This window comes from Myxine glutinosa, chromosome 1 (assembly GCF_964187855.1).
Source record: "Myxine glutinosa chromosome 1, kmMyxGlut1.1, whole genome shotgun sequence".
NCBI classification, from domain to species: Eukaryota; Metazoa; Chordata; class Myxini; order Myxiniformes; family Myxinidae; genus Myxine; species Myxine glutinosa.
This window is the reverse complement of record NC_136261.1, coordinates 61,857,632-61,874,596: the sequence shown is the minus strand read 5'-3', so window position 1 is coordinate 61,874,596 and position 16,965 is coordinate 61,857,632.

The window sequence follows — 16,965 nt, the reverse complement described above, 5'->3', positions numbered from 1 at the left end:
TATCCCTATCCCAAATCCTTCAAATACTCCATCACTCTTTTCCAATTTATCTTCTCTCCTCCAAACCTTCCTTCCCATTCATTCCATACATACTATTTGACACTCAGTCTCTCGATGCGCCCTTTCGTCACTCGCCTATTCACCTGTCTCTTGCCTTTTCTCAATTTTAATTTTCTTTAAATTACCACTCAAGCCCGGAGTTGCCTTACCGGTTAAGGTGGCTGGCTTTAAACGTCCACAGACACAGAAAAACATTTTTTGATTGTAATTGTTTTGATTTTAAAGCAAGAAACAAAGAACTGAACGTGTTTTTTAATTCCAAATTTTTTTTGTTAGGTTTTCCAGTTAAAAAAGCAAACCCATTGGTACCGCCCTTAAAATAGCGATGGTCGTGACGTCATCCGCCTGACGTAATCGAAGGCAAGGTTGTCTCAGCACGCAACGGATATTGGCTGCACAACTGCACAAAGTGAATTTGATGAAGATTTTTCTGATCAAGAATCCTTTGATAGTGGAAATAATTATAAAACCTATCGGGGAAGGCGGGGAAAGTTGAGCATAGGGGTAAGTTGAGCCACCACATCCCAGCCAGTTATGAATGAGTCAGACTTTGTGGTGGCGCCATCTATAGATGCCCCATTGCATAACTCCAAATTCTGCCATATTGTTTTCTAAATAGAAACAGAAACCAGTGTTGCAGAGGGAAAAATCCAATTTGCAGCCATAAAAGTAAAAAGGTGTAAAACAGGTAAGTTCACGTTTCTTCCATATGCAGCATAGATATAATATGGATATCAGATGACAATTGTTAGTCCAGGTATGTGTCTCCATTCTTGTCATAGACTTTAATACGATGGATGCATAGAATATGTGTGTATGTGGAGACGTCTCAGAAAGTTCAGACTGGGGTAAGTTGAGCCAGACCCTACTGGGCAAGTTGAGCCATGGCTCAACTTGCCCCGTAGGGTCTGGCTCAACTTGCCAACTCATGTTGGTGGAGATAATAATAATTAGCATTTATAATGCGCTTTTCCCCAAAGGCTCAAAGCGCTTACAGAATACCATATTATTACCCCGGTCATTGGATACATTGCGAGCCTGCACCACACTGGGTGTACCATCTCCACTCCCCGGGGAGCATTCCTTGCCGTGCTGCCCTTTCAAGCGCTCCGAGCAAAGCTCGGGCAAATGTGCTGGCAAATCAAGATTTGTGCATTACATTGCTCGGGTTGATGTACTGAATGGAGAGGAATTTCAGTTTGAAGGTGTCTTCCTGCAGAAGGTTGCTGGAAAAGTTGGATCTGACAACCCAGTGTTTGTTCCAAACCCAAAGGATGAAGCAGGATTTGAACTGCAAGACATCGTGCGTAAGCTGCCACAGCCTAAGTGCGTTGGCAGTTCTGCCCGTTGTTCTGGACAGCTTGTGTTCAATTGCGACTTGTCAGTTTGGCAGCTTAATTGACTTGATTTCTGACGTGTTTTAGTTTTAGTTCCAGATCCAAATGATGAAGCTGGCATTGATGAGCAAGATATTGTGCCTTAATTGCCACAGTCTGACTGTTGGCCTTTCTGGGTGTATTTGGGACACTTTTGTTTTATTGTGATTTAAAACTGTGGCAGCTGTTTTCAACTCAATCCAGCTGCCACATTGAATTATAACCATGAACACAAGGCACATGTAAATATTTCGTTCAGTGTTGTAACAAGTACATTAAATATTTTTCAGGCAGACAAATTTTTGTACTTCAGTTATCTTTATTTGGGGCAATGATCAACTATTTGGGATACTTTTTGTTTAATTGTGACATGAAACTGTGACAGGTGGATTGAGTTGACTTTTCTTACCACAGTTGACAATCTTGTTTTTCTATGAGAGTGACTCAATTTGTTCATAACTGATTACTATAACCATGAACACAAGGTAATCATTTCGTTCAGTGTTGTAGAACTTTACAACATTAAATATTGTTCTGGCAAAACAATGCTTTTCTACTTTAGTTATCTTTATTTGGGGCAATGATCAACTTACCCCTATGTGGTACAACTTACCCCAGAGGTTGGATCAACTTACCCCTCAGGCGGGGCAAGTTGAGCCATTTGGCCTCCGTTTTTTCAAAGGTCACAGTGACTTTCAGTGTGGGGATAGAAAGTAAGAACTAGCTACAAAATGTTTCCCAAGGATTAAATTAGAAGGCAAGATACTCATTTGTGCAAGATCATCAGTAAGTTCAGTCCTAACATTCCAAGAACAAAAACTGGCTCAACTTGCCCCGCCTTCCCCTACCGGCAGAAAAAAAAATATTATTGAGATGACGTGGTGGGTCACGTGGGTAAACAAATTGCCGTTTATGGGGAGGGGTGGGGCTAATCGAGCTTAAAAGTGCACCAAAAACATTAAAATCTTCGTTTCAAGATATTTATTCAAGAAAATAACAACAATTAAGTGTTAAGTGAAACCATCTAAAGTCTAAACCAAACATGATTTTCTGTGTCTGTGGACCTTTAAGATCTTAGGATCTTGAGTTTGAGCCCCTGTTATACCACCATTAAACATACAAACATGTGCGCATACGAAATAACAATAATAATCATACCACCCAACCCCCTTCTATATGTGTACATAATATATATATGGCTCTTTCCGCAAAATTTAGATTGTATTGCAGGCTTATCGTTTTCTATTTAATGATGTGAAACTTCAGTGCTGCAGCAAATAACTGCCATTAACAATACTAGGACGTGCCCGTACGTGGGTGCCCGTACGTGCGTGCAAAAAAGCATGCGTGCAAACAACAACAAAAAAAAACTTTGAAACCACGTGGCAGTAACGACCACAGAACCCCCCCCTCTATTTACATGAAATGGTTTGGTCCATTCGCAACGACCACAGAACCCCCCCCCCCCCCTCTATTTACATGAAATGGTTTGGTCCATTCGCAAAGCCAAAGCGAACGGCGAACGGCTAAGTCGCCATAGCTCGGTAACTACTTCTCCGATTAATTTCAAACCTTGAAAAGGCACATCCTCGGGTCCCCAGCAATATACCTGGCAAGTTTCAAGTATATCGGACCCGTGGTTGTCGAGAAACAGCGGTCACAGACATACAGACATACACACAGACATACAGAGATTACTGGAATTATAGATAGACTAGGGCATGCCCGTACGTGGGTGCAATGCCCGTACGTGGGTACGTGGGTGCGAGTACGGTGACAATCCCCCCCCCTCTATTTACATGAAATGGTTTGGTTCATGAAATGGTTTGGTCCATTCGCAACGACCACAGAACCCCCCCCCTCTATTTACATGAAATGGTTTGGTCCATTCGCAACGCCAAAGCGAACGGCGAACGGCTAAATCGCCATAGCTCGGTAACTACTTGTCCGATTAATTTCAAACCTTGAAAAGGCACATCCTCGGGTCCCCAGCAATATACCTGGCAAGTTTCAAGTATATCGGACCCGTGGTTGTCGAGAAACAGCGGTCGCATACAAACATACAAACATACAAACAAACATACAAACACACACACAGAGATTAGTGGAATTATAGATAGATATTAACTCCGCAAATCTTCTTCTTCCACATATATGTAAGAACAATCACTTGGTGATTTTGCTTCCATGGTATTGCAGGCAGATAATGAAGGGTTTGGTAACGATTTTGTAGGTTACCGGTGCTGTTTGAACTTGGATGTGTTGGTTTGTTCTCTTATGGTGGTGGTTTTGTTGGACATTGCTTTGCAGTCTATAACGAAATAAAAAAACAACTAAAAAGTTTGGAAACGAATGAGATGTTTGAGGAAGATTGTAAAGTATGCCTGGGGGCATTACAATTAATTAATTAATGGGGTAGAAAAGATCATGGTTTTTGATGGGGGATGATCTGAGATGGTCGCGAACAGCTGTTTTGAAGACTTGGAGGGGAGAATGAGATTGAAGAGAATGTGGAAGTTGATTCCAGAGGCGGGGAAACAGCGGGTTGAGTGGAGGTGAGCAGTGGTTCTGGATTTGGGTAATTTCACCAGAAGGGGTTGATCTGGTGGATTGTGTGAGGCTTGTTCTCCATTAACGTAAAAAAAATTGACGACCCTAATTATACTGTCACGGTAACGCCAGCGGAATATCTCAGCGGTCACGCTATTGAGGTATCTAGTCTGGGTTTGATTCTCGACCTGACCATAAATGACCATAAATTGACCACTTGGTGTTTTGCAGGCGGGGTGTTGGACCAATGAGTGTGCTGTCCTCCAAATGAAAGTTCGGTTGGGGCGTCTGCTGCTGCCATTGGTTGATCCTGCGGTCGAGTACAAGAGTAGGGCAATTGTGTGCTGCTACCTTGGCCAAATTTCAAATACCTGGCCAGTCACCGAATTGTGATGTGCCAGATGACATGGCATTACACCCAAAACGATGACACACCCACAGTGAAGAATACTTAAATGGAATTTATGTGTAACCAGTAGTAAAGATCTGCAAAGACCACAGCTATAAGAACAACAGTGTTCCACTACTATCGGGGACACCTCTTCGTGATGGGTGCACCTCCCAACACAAGTCAGGGGCCAAATCTTCCCCACTCTTGCCTGCTCCCCAGATTCTCCAGGACAGTCACGGTCAGAGTTCCGATTGGTCCCCATGGATCGGCCATTTCTGTTTCTGTCTGTCTGTCTGTCTGTCTGTCTCTCTCTCTCTCTCTCTCTCTCTCTCCTCTCTGTCGCCACCTGCTGGCCGTTTGTATGCTGGTTGTACTGTCATGGCGTCTGCTTGTGGAGGCCTGTGAGTGCTCTGTGTTGTTGCTCCATTCCCCCCCCCCCCCCGTTTTCCCCCCTCTGTGTCCTTGTACCTGTTCGTGGAGTCTTCCTGGTGATTCCCATATACGTTGAGACGGGAGAGAGAGCCGGAGAGCACAGGGTGATCGCTGGTAAGGGTTCGCCGTTTTTGGGCGTCGCCCGATCGGTGTTTGCTCCTTCATCTTAAACCTCTATTTCCTTTTTTTCCTTTCGCTTATCCTTCCTTCAGTTTGTTTTGTTGCCTCCCTTTTCCAAAGTTAGGGAAATCGGAGAGGTCTGATTGCTTCCCATTCCCGGAGTTCGGGTAGGGAAGATTGTATTATATATTCACCCTCCCCGAGTTGGGGAGGGGTTGTAAGTGCAGCTGTTCCAGCATGGCAGCTGCACTATCTCGATTTACGGCCTTTCAGAGCCTGACCCGTAAGCACGGGTTCTTTTGTGTACCTCCGGAACGTGAGGTTAGTGTCGAGGACGTTGTCCTCGCAACCGGTCGTGTTGTCGGGATCGACAAGGTTGTTGCCGCTTCGCGGATGAACAAGCGGATCGTTATTTTTTTGTCCGACGTGGATTGTGTCCCACAAATTGTCGAACAGGGTTTGACAATCGATCCAGATTTATTTGTAATGATTTCCCCACTAGATAGCCCAGCGATAAAAGTCGTGATATCCAATTGCCCCCCATTTGTATCCGACGATGTACTAATTAAAGAGTTGTCCCGATACGGTACCATCGTGTCTCGTATCTCCATGATTCCCTTCGGGTCACGAAACAACGATTTAAGGCACGTGGTTTCATTCCGGCGGCAAGTGTTTATGATTTTAAAAAATTCCCAGAAGGATTTAAACCTTATAATAAAATTAAAACATCAACAGAACGAATATACAGTGGAAGTGTCCACCAACGTTCTAAAATGTTTTGGCTGCGGACAATTTGGGCATGTTAAGCATGACTGCCCCCGAAAAGAGAATTCTCCACAAGTGCAACCTCCCCTCCGAACCGGGAATAAGCAACCCCCCCACCTTCCCACCACCGGTCCAAACCCTTCCACCACTGACCCAAGCCTTCCCACCACCGACCCAAGCCTTCCCACCACCGAACCAAGCCCTCCCACCACCGACCCGAACCTTCCCACCATCGACCCAAGCCCTCTTACCACCAATCCAAACCCCCCCGCCGTACCCCCTTCCCCTCCCCTTGAAACAGGGGCCCCTCCCTCTACTGAAGGATCTAATTGCAGCCATCTCCTGTTAACTATAGATCTCACCCCCCAGGCGACATCGTCCAATCACAGCTTGTTGCCTGCTATAACTGATCCTACCTCTCCCGCCGTGGTAGCCGATGGGAATCCCCTCCCGATGATCACGTCCTCCCTCCCCCCCCTCCCCCCAAACCCTTGCAATCTCTTCCCACTAACCAGGACGAGTTTCAATTAGTCTGCCCAAAAGGAAAAAGACATCTGCAAACAACAGATGAAAACGGTCATCTCTTTAAAAAACCTACAACTGAAAACCGACAGCCCGTCCTCTCTGCCCTAGATTTGTCCCTCGTCACAGAAAATCGTTTCTCGGTATTGGAGGACATAGATGTGGATGAATCCTCGCCCTTGTCTACTGACCTAGAAACTGATATGGTTGAACCGCAAAAATTAGTACCCCCCCCCCTCCCCCCCCCCTCCCCTGAAGATGGCTCATTTCTCTCCCTCCCCGTCCCCCCCCTCTATGGACTATGCCCCATCCGATAACGTGGAGGGATGTGATGACGGTGAGGAGATAAATGATGAAAACCAGTGTGACACACCATCTGAGCCATCTGATATAGATGACTCTGTTAGTGAATGTGGTAGCCTTAAGGAAGAAGAAACCCCTCCAATCCCTCCCTCCGAGATAAAAAGGTTTCTTAAGGACACATTCCGAAAAAGGAATGTTGTAATAGAAACCTTTTTTCCGGAGCTACCTGATTTTATACATTCCGCTAAACTGATGGTAAAACGGCCCCACGTTTTTAATTTCAATTCCTCCCAACGTCACCGTTTAAAGAAGTGGTTGCAAAAAGCTAAGAATGAACTGCTATCAAAAAATTGAGTGGTGGTCACTCCTCCTTATAGCTGTAATGAGTTTTTCCATTTGTAGCTTGAATATTAACGGAGGATGTAGCTCTGTCCGTAAAGTTCAAGTAAGGGATTTTTTATTACAGAAGAAAGTTGACATTGCCCTCTTACAAGAGACCCATGCCAACGACTGCTGTGTCGCAGAGTGGTGTAGGCTCTTCCCCGGCCTGTCCTTCTTTAGTAACGGTGACTCCCGCAAAGGCGGTGTCGCAATAATTCTTAGCCCCTCCTTTTCGCCTTCATCGCTTAAATTCGACGAAATACACAAGGGATCCCTAGCATCCCTAGAATTCCACTACTGTGGAAAATTCTATACTATTTTTAATATCTATGCCCCAAGTACGCCTGTAGCTCGGCGAGTTTTTTTTAATGACCTTGGGACACACCTAACGTCCCTCGACAGTCAAAACGCCCTAAAAAACCAAGACAATCATGTTTGTATTGGTGGAGATTTTAACTGCACCCTCCAACCCCAACTCGACAGGAACAGTGCAGAGCCCCATCCTGCCTCCACAATCCCTCTCACCCAATTTTTAAAACAAATGAATTTGACAGATATATGGCGGGTACAGCACCCATCAATCAGGCAATACACATGGTGTCGATGCATTCAGGGTAATATTGTACTTGCTCGCTTGGACAAGTTTTATATTAATCCTCCACTTGAACGCCTCGTTCTGTCATCCAAAATTTGCCCATCAGGATTCTCGGACCACAGCGCAACATTTCTCAAAATTTCTGCCCCCTGCCCGAAACACAAGAGTGCTTTTTGGAAATTTAATAACAACTTACTTGATGATAGTACCTTTAAGGACATTTTTCCGGAAATTTGGAATATTCTGGTTGCCTCCCAAGGGAATTTCTCAAACCTCAGACAATGGTGGGATAATGCCAAAACGCACATCAGACTGTTCTGCCAACAATATCGTGCGTATGGTGTTCAAGAGGAAAGAAAAACCACAACCTTACTTGAAGATGAAATCCTGGAATTACAGGAACAGCTTCAGGGAACCGCAAGTGTGAGCTACCAGGGAATGAGGCAACAAATCCATGGAAAAACGGCCTTACTGAATTCCATATCCGAAAGGCGAGCACAAAATGCTTTATTGCGCCTGAAGATGAGGTACATACACGACCTTGATGCTCCAACCAAATTCTTCTTCAGCCTTAAAAGGGGGGCCTCTTCGTCAATGATTACACGCTTGCTCCATGATGGGGAACTCCTTTATGAAGATGGCAGAATCAAGGAATGTGCCCGGAAACATTTTAAACAACGGTTTATGCGGCATGACATTAACCAGGATGCAATATCGGAACTTGTTTCTAACCTTCCAACATTGGCGGAGGATCAGAAGCAGCAGTTGGAGGATCCTCTTAGGTTACCTGAGCTCACCGCTGCCTTGAAGGCCTTGGAACCTGATAAAGCCCCTGGACTGGATGGGCTGACAAGTGAATTTTTCCAGTTTTTTTGGGACACCATTGGACCTCACCTACTGCGGGTATTGAATGAATGTTTAGAGGATGGACAACTGCCGTGGAGTTGCCGGAGAGCAGTCACCACCTTAATTCCTAAGAAAGCGGACACTCAACTTATAGAGAACTGGCGTCCTATTTCTGTTTTATGTACGGATTATAAAATTTTAGCCAAAGCCTTGTCTAATCGAATGAAACCTTTTATGAATGTACTAATAGGAGAACATCAATCCTTTTGTATTCCTGGACGCACTATTTTTAATAATATCTTTCTTATCCGTGATACCATTCGGTTTTGTAACAATTTTAATATGAATGTTGGTCTGTTTTTTATTGACCAAGGAAAAGCCTTTGACTGTATTGACCACATGTACCTTTTTAGAGTTTAAGAGAATTTTGGGTTTGGACCTATTTTTATCTCGTACGTTAAACTTTTGTATTGTAATATATCCAGTGTTCTTAAAATTAATCAAGTATTGTGTAGCCCCATTGCTGTACAACGGGGAGTACGGCAAGGTTGCCCGCTATCTGGACTTTTATACTCTCTTGCCATCGAACCTCTTCTGCTCCAATTACGTACGCACATTTCTGGCTTCACTGGATCAATTCTTACCACACCGCTAAAAGTCTCTGCCTATGCAGATGATGTCTGTATTTCTATAAAAAATAGTGCTGACGTCACTGCGGTGGCTCAGGCACTAAAAACATATTGTCAGGCTTGTTCAGGCCAGGTAAACTGGAAGAAGAGTGAAGCCCTTTGGATAGGACCTGGAGATTGCCCGCCAATTGTCCTACCAGGAGGAGTGAACTGGCAGAAAAGTGGCATTAAATACCTCGGTATTTTCCTCGGAGACAACACCTTTGAGCAGCAGAACTGGGTGGGATTACCAGACAAGGTAATGGCAAAACTGGCCCGCTGGAAAGGACTTCTTTTTCAACTTTCGTACCGCGGAAGAACTCTCGTCATTAACAATCTTGTCGCCTCTATGCTATGGCATAAGATGATATGCCTACAACCGCCCGGGAGCCTTTTTATTACACTGCAAAAGAGCATTGTCGACTTTTTCTGGAGCGGGAAACACTGGCTCCAACCCCCCGTGGCATACTTACCACTCACTGAAGGTGGCCAAGGTCTTATTGATATCCGCAGCCGGATTATGATCCTCCGGCTTCATATCGTGCGCCAACTTGTATATGGAGATGAAGCCCTACTCTAGAGGCCTCTGGCTAACTGCATATTACAGCTTACATGCAAGCTGGGTTACGACCGAGAACTTTTCTTGATGAACCCTCATCAAATCGATTCATCCTTGCTGCCCACCTTTTACCAAGGGGTGATGAACGCCTGGCAAGCCCTGTCCTTTTCCCGTGAAATGGCAACATACAACATGGAAATGTTGTTGAATGAGCCCCTATGCTACAACCCCTTCCTGGAAAACAGCTTGAATAATAGGGGACTCGTTCAACGCTTTGTTGATGCCAAGCTGCTGCGAGTGAAAGACCTCATGACAGAGTCTGGGAGCTGCCGGCTGAGTGCTGCCGCTGTGGCACAAAAAACCGGAATAAAATCTGTCAGGATCATCTCTCGGTTCCTTCAAGGGATATCCACAACGTATCGTAATACCTGTGAGGAACTTGGCCCTTCCCTCGAGGAAACAGCGGGTGACTTCCCCAAACTCCTAGTCTTCAGCCCGCCACTTAATCTGTCCCCTGGCCTGAACAGCCCTGATGATACTGCATTATCCCTTACCGCCTTTCCAAAGAAAACTTTGTACAACGCGTACGTTAAAATTTTATACGCAAACACATTTTCTGAGCACCCGAGGCTTCGATGGCGGGATGTTTTACCCCCAATACCACCCCATTGCCCCAATTGGCGAAGTTTTTATCTCTTGCCTACTCCAAAGTATGTTGGAGATATTCAATGGAAACTTGTACACTGGATTTTACCTTATAATGTTTTACTGAACCGGTTTTCTACTGCTAACTCTAATCTATGCCCTTTCTGTGCATCCATTGAAACCCTACCGCATATATACCTTGAGTGTGAACGATTGCAACCTCTTTTTACATTCCTTCAGGAACGCTTTGTGAAGCTTGGTTCCCTCTTCAATCACAATGTTTTTATTTATGGTGTTTTAGGACCGTCTTCCCTTAGGAATGTGGTTTTAATGAATTTTTTAATTGGCCAGGCCAAGTTTGCAATTTATAAATCCAGGAAGAAAAAAATGGGAAACGCTTCTGACTCGTCATATGATGTACTGCTCACCTTTAAGGCTCTTGTAAATGCAAGACTAAAGCTAGAGTACCGGTTTTTTAAAATGAACAAGAATTTAATATGTTTTAAAGAAAAGTGGGTTTTAATGATGTCATATGCACACTTGATGATGATGATTTGATAATAACTTTTCCTTGAGACCATTTTTATTGTGTTTTGTTTCTTTATGACTGAACATAACTGATTTTCTGTACTCTTGTAATAAAAGGAAGAAACAGTCAGTCTCTCTCTCTCTCCAGGCCGTTTGTGTTGGGCGTGGCGTCATGGCGGCTGTGAGCAACTGCTCTATGTTTTGGTGAGTCCGTTGAGAGTTTTTTCCCCCTCTCCTGCCCCCCTCCCTCTCCTTTCCCATCCTGTGTGCTTCGGCATTGTGTTTTCATCCGTTCTGCACCCTTGTCTTCGAGAGAGAGAGGATTGAGAGCGAGCCCATTTTGGGTGCGGCCTACTGGCTTTGACGGCGCTTTGTAAACCATTTTTGTGCTTATAATGCACGTTTATTATTTACTTTAGTTCGATTATTTAGGTTTGATACCTTCTTGTCCGGTTCGGACAAGGGGGGAGGGGCGGGGGGAAATTTCGCTGGTATGGCGAATATACGCTCTCGTTACAAGGCGTTCGAAAATTTAACACGTAAGCACGCATTCGCATGTGTTCCGCCCTAAGGAGCTCCTACTGAGGACATTATCCTTGCCGTGGGATCCATCATAGGAGACGGTAATGTTCGTGCGGCGTCACGAATGAACCAGAAATTTGTTGTCTTCGTGTCAGAAGAAAAACTCGTTCATGACGTCGTTAGTACCGGTCTAACCATAAAAGGGGGTCATTATATTACGGTATCCCCTATGGATACGCCAGCTACCAAGATAACAATATCCAACGTACCACCGTTTATGCCAGGCGAGAAACTCCTATCCGTTCTGTCTCGTTATGGTAAAATTGTTTCCCGAATCTCAATGATTCCGCTCGGGTGTCGCAACGATCGTGTTAAACACGTAATGAGCTTTAGGAGGCAGGTGTACATGATTCTCCCGGATCGCGGAGCCGATACAGGTTTAAATATATCCTTTAAAGTATCGTTGGACGATCGGGAATACCACATGTATGCTTCCTCAGCCTCCTGAACTTGCTTTAATTGTGGAGAATTCGGACACGTTAAAAGATTCTGTCCTAAGGCCTCTTGTCCGAAGTGTGGTGAACCGGGACATAACGAAAGTGATTGTAAAAAGGCCAATCCCCCCACCGCGCCTTCTGACACCCCGACCGTGCTCGCTGACACCCGGACCGTATCTTCTGTTACCCCTACCGTACCTTCCGCCACCCGAACCGTATCTCCTGTCACCCCTACCGTACCTTCCGTCACCCGGACCGTACCCTCTGACACCCTGACCGCACCTTCGGACGCCCCGACCGTACCTTTTGACACCCCGACCGTACCTTCTGGCACCCCGACCGTACCTTCTGACACCCCGACCGTACCTTCTGACACCCCGACCGTACCCTTTGACCCCCCGATCGTACCTTCTGACACCCCGACCGTACCTTCTGACACCCCGACCGTACCTTCTGACACCCCGACCGTACCTTCTGACACCCCGACCGTACCTTCTGACACCCCGACTGAGTCGTCTGACACACCGGTGCTTTCCGATTCCAATGTGATGACACCCACCGATGTGACTGACACAACTAGCATTGCCCCCTTTCCCGAACCCATGAACGAAGAATCCATAGTGTATTCTAAAAAGCGAAGAGCACCAGTGTCAAGCAATTTCGCTGGTGCTGCAAAGAAGGCGGTCATGGGCGGCACCATTCCCGGTGCACATGTGTCCGAGTGTCCCTCTGACATTCCCTCACTAACTGAGTACATGAATACCGTTGTCAATGACACCAGCGAGTCTCATTATATAAATGAGCCGAAAAATAAAATTTGTACCTCTCACCTGGAAGTTTCCGAGTGCGAAACCTCCAGTGAAAGTATTACCATTTCCGAGCTGGGGAATGTTTTTCCGCTTGTCCCCCCTTTAAATACCGAGCAGACTAAGGATTCAATAAACGTTCCCACTGTACAAACGGGGCCGGTAAATCTGAGTTTGCTGGGATCTCAAACCCAAGCTCCGACCCCAGATACAAATATCCACCAAAGTGTTAACGAGTGCTCTCGGGAACACCTTGGGAAACTTGTAAAGGTGCCTCCAGACAAGACCGCGGGGGCAGCGGGTAATACCCCAGATCCTGACGACATGTTATCTGACGTGTCTGAGTCCGAAGATGACATTGAGGCAACCGCGCTGTCACAAGCGATGACAGGTCACTCGCAGGTATCCCCTCAACTCATTCTTACCTTCCTTAACGAAACGTATCGTCACCGCAACATTGTCATTAAAGACTATTTCCCTGACTTGGCTGCATTCATGTGCACCGCAAAGTCAATAATCAAAGCGCGTGAGGATTTTGACCTGACGAAATCTCAATTCCACAGGTTAAGAAAGTTTGTTACCCGAGCAGGTACGGAGTGTTCCCAAGCACAGGGCGATTTCATTAACACGGAATGAAAAACATTTCCTTTGCGACTTTAAACATGAATGGTGGGGGTTGCAAGTCACCTCCGTCAGGCCCAAGTCAAAAACTTGTTTGATCGTAAAAAGGCAAATGTTCTTTTACTACAAGAGACCCACATCACACCTAACGTGGAACATGACTGGTGCCAAACTTTCAAAGGGCAATGCTATTTTAGCAATCTGTCAGCCTCATCTGCTGGGGTTGGGTTTTTTCTAAAGCCAGGTCTAGCTTTTGAGTCTTGTCATTTTCAGGAAGTCATAAAAGGCCGGCTTATTTCCCTTCAGCTCGTACACCAAAACTTCCGCTGCACCATTTTCAATGTGTATGCACCTAGCGAGAGCAGGGACCGAAAGGCCTTCTTCACCTCCATGGTAAACCACCTGAAATCAGTTGATCTCGACCAATGTGTGTGCATTGGTGGTGACTTTAATTGCACCTTTGACCCTTCGAAGGATAGAAACTCTGCAGAACCCCACCCCGAGTCCCATGCGGACCTATCCCGTTTCTTTAAGACGGCCGGTCTACTGGATGTTTGGCGATTGCATCACCCCAACATAGCCCAGTATACCTGGTGTCGATGTGCCAATGGCCGGGTGTCTTCGGCAAGACTCGACCGCTGGTACATTAATGTACCCTTTAGGAACGTCACGGCCTCTTCAGGTTGTTTTCCGTCATTGTTTTCAGACCACCATATGGTAACCTTAGATCTTTCTTTTCCTCGACCCACATGCAGAAATAGTTACTGGAAGTTTAACGTTAAACTTTTAGAAGATAGTTTATTTACAGACTCCTTTCGTGATTTCTGGGCTGAAATGAGTACTAAAAAATCTTCTTTCTCCTCAATTAGTCTGGTGGGATAACCTAAAGGCCCAAATTCGAGTATTTTGTCAACAATTTAATTCGCACTGTACCAATGTAAAACATATCACGATGGCTTGCTTGGAAGCAGACATCTTAAGGTTAGAGAGCAAGTTGGCCAATGAGAGCAACCCAGTGAACTATCGGTTGCTACTCGAGAAGAAGGCCCAATTAAGGGATTTGATCCATGAAAAAGCAGCGGGCACACTGGTCAGGCTAAGAATACAGAATATAAAGGTTTCAGATACCCCAACTAAGTCTTTCTTTCACCTAGAAACTGTAGAGAAACCAGCACGACTTATATCTTCGGTTTTGGACCCAGGGGGGAACATCCTAACAAATCCGAGTGATATAAGATTAAATGTAATCGATTTCTTTTCTGAACTTTTCAAGGCCAAAACAGTTTCTCACGAAATGATGAATGTTTTGACCTCTTATCTTCCTTCTGTGACTGAGGCCCAACGTCTGGAACTAGATGCTCCAATTACCCTTCCAGAGCTAACCGGTGCACTTGCTGAGATGGAGTCGGAAAAGGCCCCTGGCATCGATGGCCTACCCGCCGAATATTTTTTGGCATTCTGGGACATTTTGGGCCCAGAGCTGCTCAACGTTCTGGATGCGTCTCTTTTATCCAGAGAATTACTGCTCAGTCTTAGAAGAGCAGTACTCTGCCTGCTACCCAAGACTGGCGATCTCCGACACCTGTCAAACTGGCGTCCGATCTCTTTGTTGTGCACGGATTACAAACTGTTTTCCAAGGTCCTTGCGAACCGGTTGAAGACAGTTATTGGGGACCTGGTGTCACCTGATCAAAGTTGCGGCATCCCTGGCAGATCCATCTACGACAACATATTCCTAATCAGAGATTTGTTAACTGGTAAATGTGTCAAAGAGGATTTTGGATTGGTGTTTCTTGACCTTGCAAAGGCCTTTGATAGCATTGATCATGAGTTTTTGTGTCATGTTTTACATGCTTGCGGGCTTGGCACTAATTTTAGAGCCTACATAGCTTTGTTATATGCAAATATCTCCAGCTTGATCAAAGTTAACAACGAATTTTGCCCACCCATAAAGGTTCAGAGAGAATACATAATATTCTGGGCCCCGTGCAGTGTTCTGGGCCCCGTGCTTTTTCTGGTCTTCATCAATGATCTCTCTGACTCTCTCGAAAATCCTCTCTATCTCTTTGCTGATGACTCCACTCTCTGCCGCTCCATTCCTCTTCCTTCAGATCGGCAGTCTGCTGCCTCCTCACTCTCTGACGACCTGGACAAAATCACAGACTGGTCAAACAAGTGGAACATGTCTTTCAATCCTGACAAATCTCACACTCTTACTATGTCTCTCCGAAAAGATCGACTGGACAACCCTCCCATCTACTTTCTCAACAATCCTCTCCAAGAAGTTCTGTCACTCAAGATTTTGGGTCTCACTATATGCCATGATCTTTCTTGGGAAAACCACATTTCCAAGCTGGCCTCCAAAGCCAGTCGCCGACTGGGCATCCTCCGTCGTGCGAAGTCCTTCCTCAGCACACCTGAGCTCCTCACCACATACAAGGCTTTCATCCGCAGCTCAATGGAATACTGTTCTCAGTAGTGTAATAATGTTGCTTCTGGGACACCTCCGTTTAACATGTGAAATCCCTATCTAATGTCATTTACCCCCTTGTCTTTTTCAAAAATCATAAACACCTCTATTTCTCCCACCCTCATCTTTATGAACCTTTTGTCTGTAGTACCTATCCTTAATGTTGTTCATTAGACCACTCAAACACTACAAATATTTGTTTTCTCTTATAGACCTATCATCCTTCTTCTACATATCATCTGGCAGATTAATCTTTGACCCACTCAAACATTGACCCATTCACTTCCATATTAATTCTTTCCCTCCCTCATTGCCCCTAAACACCTATATTTCTCTCACCCTGTTCTTTACGAACCTTCTAACCTTTTGACATGTTATCCTTATTCATTAGACCACTTAAACACCTGTGATCCTTCTGACCTCATGGACCTTTTAACCTTTTACTCTTAATATCATCTGGTGAATATAACCCACTCAAACAACGACCCTACAAATATTTGTTTATGCGTGGGAAATAATTTAATTCTCCTACAACTCTCTTCACCATCTAATATATTAACAAAAAATATGTTTGAGTTTGGTTCTTTATTAAGATATTTTAACTGAGCTAAGATAAAATGGTAAACCTCCCTCAATGTTCTTGCTTGAGCGCCTCCAGTGCCACATACCATTTTTAAATTAAAGTATATATTTTCCTGACAACCATCAAAGTTTTCCGTCCACTCAAAAATATTTCCATCTTTTTTACCCAATTCACCGGTATTTAAATTAATTCTCTTATTTGTTTTGTGAACTTTTTTACCAGTTGCCTTTTCAATTATACCTATTTGATATTTTTCACATTCATTATGTTTTCCATTTATATACCAAGGTTGATTACACCTCCACTCTTTAGTCTGGTTGATACTTGGTTCTATCATTTATATAATAGTAAAAAAGGCGGCGGTAGCCCGTTAAAATCCCCAACCCCCCCCCTTTTTAACTTATCACTTATATATATCTTATCACTTATATATATCTTATCACTTATGTATATCTTATCACTTATATATATATCTTATCACTTATATATATATCTTATCACTTATATACTTATATAACCATAAGGGAGACTATCAATTCCATTTTCTAAAATAAACCTCTTATCATCAAAAGCCCCCAATGCTTTCTTATTTATCTCTTCTGAATATAATTGATGTTTATAACTTCTTATTCCATTAATCTTTCTAAACTCTTCTTTCTTTGTTGTTAAACAGTTATAATAATCCTTAAAGTTTATTGTTTCTTTAATAACATTTTTCTTTACAC